The sequence below is a fragment of the Belonocnema kinseyi genome, chromosome 1, assembly GCF_010883055.1.
Source record: "Belonocnema kinseyi isolate 2016_QV_RU_SX_M_011 chromosome 1, B_treatae_v1, whole genome shotgun sequence".
Lineage (NCBI taxonomy): Eukaryota > Metazoa > Arthropoda > Insecta > Hymenoptera > Cynipidae > Belonocnema > Belonocnema kinseyi.
In genome coordinates, this window is record NC_046657.1 from 93,731,249 (window position 1) to 93,736,802 (window position 5,554).

A 5,554-nucleotide genomic window follows, 5' to 3' on the forward strand; every position below is an offset into this window, starting at 1 on the left:
TATTTTAAATAATATTCTCTTTTAATCATTTTCGAAAAATGCGGTTTTTTTCTTAAATTTTCAACAGCTCTACCAACGAAAAAAACAATAGAAAATTGATTGCAGATTGATTGAAGATTGATTGATTAACTCGATGGCAAGGCAATGGGTAATTTGAAAGACAAAGGCATTATCTTTATGGGGGACATCACATCGAGGTCCTGAAGCAACTTAAAATTCAGTGAGGGGTAGTGTCGTTGCGCAGTGGAAGGGGAAGGTTAGGCAGGTAGCCGTGGAGGAAAAGACGAACGCCCCATTTTAAAGCCTTTAAAACACTTAAAAGAACTACCTGGACCTTAAAATATATCTATCTGAGTGCCTGCGGAAAATTTCTCTGAGCTTCTCTGACCTAAAGATTTTTTAGTATATATACTTAGAGATTCTTTTCGGTAGGGTAACCACGGACTAAGTCAACTGAGTGATAAGATGAGGATGTTATAAGTTAATTTAACAGACTCTTTGAAGTCTCTTGCGATGGCGTTGTTGGTAAAAAGTTAAGAGCATGGTGTAGTTTGCAGTTCGTGTTTTACCGCTGTTATACTTAAACAGCGGCCGCGAGCGTTCGAGGTAACAACCTCTCTGGACGCTTTCTTAGAACTAACATCTGACATCTACAGGTTTTTAGTCGCTGGCTTCCTGATGGTCGAGAAAGTTTCTAACAATGGGACAGGTGTTTAATAAAACCGCCTTATGAGCTGCTGCTAGTACCCTACTGACTTCTAAATGTTCACGATGTTCAGTGCATCTTGCATGCACATTGCCTATAGCCGAAAACACAATAGGATGAATAGATGCATGCTTCACATTCCTCCATATCGTCTTTACATCATGCCTTAACTCGCACACTTTTGGATCTTGGTTGCATAGGTTGACTGCAAATTTCGGTTTAGTGGACAAGCAATGTCGATGATGTTTGAAATAAATCGGTTTTGGATCTAGAAATGAAGAATATATTGGGAATCATGGATAGGCTGGCCAGTGTGGAATAACCAAAATTCCTCTACATTTTTCGAATCTTATTTTCTCCAGAATACGAAGAATAATGGAGAAGGGATGAGACGCACAGAAGAAATATGGTTTCTCTTTTATCGTAAAGGTATCCACAGCAATCGCCCCTGGATCTTTTTTCCACGATACATACTTTTGAAATTTCGTATTAGTCCTAGTCACAAAAACGTCTATTTCTGTTTCGCCAAAATTACTTAATATGATACATGTGAAGGCTTCATCGGACAAAGTAAATTCTGTTTCAGGTTCAAATTTGCGGGTTCTATATCTGCTATCACATTATCATTTGAGCTTATGTAAGAGACGCAAAAATAGATAGCTTTGATTTTTAACAACATTCCCAGATGTTTTTGACAAATTACTTAATTTTGGAAATCGAACTCCAACTCTTTTGTTAATGTATGCTTATGCTGTGGTGTTGTCTACTCTTAAGAGAATTTCAGCATTTTCTAATTTTTTTGCAAAGCATTTCAGAGCTAAGAAAACTGTCATTAACTCTGAAACATTAATGTGAAACGTAATGTTTTCCTAGTCGACGGTGTTACCTGACTCTTTTGTTCATTGATAATGAAACCGAGTTTCTGTAGCAACTTTCAGGTAATACTAACATTATGCATTCTCCTGAGGTGACTCAAATGGTGTTCATAGCAATAAAAAATCATCTAGATAAACCACCCAAACAAACACTGATGATCTTAAATATGACTACCGGTTTCATAATTTTTGTGAAGGTGTAGGGTGCAACATTTGAACCAAAGGGCAAACACACGCGGACTCATAAATTGTCCCGTGAAAAATGAATCGGAGATATTTTTTGTCTGAATCAGAGATAGGTACAGATAATAGGCATCTTTAAGATCTACTGTAGCCATATAACAATTCGGAGAAAACAGTTTACGAACTGTTTTCTCGTCTTCAAGTTTTTGAAGGGTTTTGAAGCCAAACATATTTTTGACAGAAATTGATGATCAATGGCACTTTTGTTTTGCAATTGAACTTATTATTCCATTATATGTACCTTTTCTTGTACCAACTACTTATATGTTCCCAAGGGGAATGTCTGTCAAATTCTTCCTAAGAAGCCATTCGCGGGGGGATGTTAATTTCAGCGTGTCTCGTAGTTTAGTGTTAATGTTAATGTTCTTTACAATTATTGACTTCCTGATTGAAGTTTCTTCATGTTGAACGTCCGATAGTAATCTTGTCGGTCCAGTAAGACTTTCCAAAATAGACACATTTTCTTTAACCGGCAATTTTGGTACAATGGACACTAAGTTAGCCAGACCAGCAATACTTATTGTGATTCTGTCCTGTTTTCTACTATCTGAGCATCTCTTTTAATAACGGCATCTTCAATATCTGAAGCTTTTATCTCAGGGTCAAATTTCAGAGGATTGATAAATAAACTGTTTTCTGGAACGGAAAACTTTTTAATCAAGGATTCTTTTTCGTCCTTTGGAAAACCCTTCCTTATAACCTCTTCTATTCTAATTGCCAAATAAGAATGCAAGGCTGAAGCTAAAGTATTTTCCTCTACTAGTCTTGTACCAAAATCACGTAGAGTCTCTTCGTCCAATAACACCTCCTCTGGTTTTTTATTTTCGGAATTATCGGACAGAATTTCAGGAACACCCACAGATGTGTGTAATTGATCCAGTGAAGAATCTAGGTATATGACTAAGTACTGACCCTGGTGGACTGAATGAACAGAAAGGATACGCTACAGCATACCCATTATTTAATACATTTTTAACACTCTAAAAAAATTATTGCAATTACTCCGAGTATACGGAAGAATTGCTATGTGGATACTATAAGGGTACGCTGTAGCTGTAACGTTTCCTTTCCGTAAATTCGGTCCGCCATGGGAGTAATCTAGAAGGAAAAATCTGCCCGCTTAGCGGGCACATTCTCATTGCGCGCTGCTCGCTTCGCTCGCAAATTTGAGCGCGCCAAAGGCGCGCGACGTTTAAATCTCGCGCTTCGCGCTCGGATATTGATTCTTTACATCTGAAATCCTTGAAAAAACCTTTATCAAAAAGATCTCTTTTAGATGTTTGGTGAATTTGTAAATGAGCTTTGTGAAGCGTTGCTGAAGCTAAGAACCCATAATTTCCTTGCTACAGAGCAGTCATTATTTTTCAAAAATCTGGATATAACTTTAAAAAATGGTGAACTCGTTATCTCATTTGATTTCGCTGAGAACTTTAAGTTTCTTCTCCAAAACTCGGCGCATAAATTTTACTGAAATAATGATCAGGTCACAAGATTCACAGTAGTTACTTACGATGTAAAAGGTGGAGAACTCAATCACAAAAGCATGGCAATCATATTGGACAAGAGCAATTTTGCTAATATCCTAGCTCACAAGGCAGATTTCGGAATTTCAGCTGAGTGGCACTAGACTAACCTACCGCTCATATCCCAGGACGTAAATGGCAACATGATACGTATAAGGCCAATTTCCACCTGAGATGTTCTTCTTATGATGAGGAACGTAAAAATGGATGCCCTACACGTCGGAGTGGAGGCGTTTAGCAGTGGCGACCTGACAGAGGTGTTAATTTTGAAAGTTAACTAACGTGACTTAGATAAGGTTGAAAGTTGGTGTACATGTAGGAGATGACATTAGAAATAGCACCTGTGCATTTTCAGGCACTTTCCTGGTTATAAAAGTGTAAAAGTTTCAAACAAAAGTAGGTCCGCTCCCAGAGATGCATATTTTCATTATTATATCATTTTTTGATAAAATTAATAAATTTGGGGAAAACATCGATTAAAGAAATACCATAACAATATTACCATTTGGATAAAAAATGTCATATTAATGTTGGAGTATACCTGAAAAGGTGTATATTTTCTCTTCTAAAAATTAAAAAAAAAATAACTTGTAAAAAACGGCTTTTTATTGTTATGGTATTTCTTTAATCGATATTTTCTCAAAATGTATCAATTTGATCAAAAAAGGATATAAGAATGCAAATATGCATCTCTGGGAGTGAGCCAACTTTTGTTTGAAACTTTTTCCAGTAAAATCAATTTCAAGAAATTTCACCTAAATTTCCGGCGACTTTGAAGCCGCCTGATAACACTTTTGCGTCCAGGTAAGTGTCTGGCCATGCGCAGGTGCTATTTCTAATGTCAGTCCCTATATGCACACCAATTTTCAACCTTATCCGAGTCACGTTAGTTAACTGCCAAAATTGACACCTTTTGCCAGGTCACCACCTCTAAACGCATCCACTCCGATGTGTAAGGCACCCATTTTTACTTTCCTCATCATAAGACCAGCGGCGTAGCCAGGATTTTTTTCGGGAAGAGCTTCGTTTTTTCGGAGAAGGCTTCGGGTTTACATGTAGGCAAAGAGTGGGGGAAAAGGCAATAGAATAGTGAAAAAAACTTATATTCGTGGGGGGGGGGGCTAGAGCCCCCAAGTTCCCGTCTGACTACGCCACTGCATAAGACGCATATCTCAGGTGAAAATTAGCCGTATCCATATCACGTTGCCATTTACGTTGTGGGCCTACGGTTTAGAATGTGAGGGCATAACCCGATAATAAGCGTTGGATTCAAAATAATTAAGAATTTATATTCCGATGAATACGCGATTTTTCCTCCGTCTAAAAATCTCCGAACAGGGGCAAAAAAATTACAAATCCTATTCCTTTCCATCGACTTCATAAAATTTAAGCATTTATTTAACCTATTTTTTCATTATTAAATCGTTTTATAACTTATAAATTAGACAAATATTACAATTTATATTTATTTATATATTAATAATTATTTAAACGTGTTAAAAAAATTATTGATGTATTAATGTAAAATATGTGAATTAAAATAATTTTAACTCTAGAGAGGCAGACTTGAATTGATTCAAATTAAAATTTCAAAACGTATATTCCACATGAAGGAATTATAAGAATTTATCATACATATTGTGTGAAATGATTAGAAGTAATTAAATAAACTCAAAATATGAACACTTTTTCGGAATACAAGGCATCTCTGTGAGGTGTGTCTAATGGTACAATTACAAGGAATTAAATATATTGAAAACACGTTCTCTTTTGGATTACGGAGAAAAAGATATTGCACAATGATATCGCAAAACCTCTGCATTGAAATAAAGCGCAATATGATAACGTATAAGCAGGTTCCGGAGCTTTTTAGGATATTATAATGCGCTAACATCATTTGGCCACTACTAGAATCCTCTTATATATAATAAAATAATAATATAATGTAAAATCTTGCGATGTACGATATTACGATTTTACGCTATTATAATGTGATAATTGCGAAATATATCGCAGGAATTACGGTATATATTGCAATTCTTGCGATATCGTTTTCTCCATGGAAAATAGGAAACTGTGCATAGCGGTCACTATGGAAATAGAAATGAATTACAGTCTGTCAAGTTAAAGCGTGGGTAACTTTTTTGGTAAAATATTTTATTTAAACGCATGTTTCTACATGGAATTACATTTGTCAAGGTGTCGAG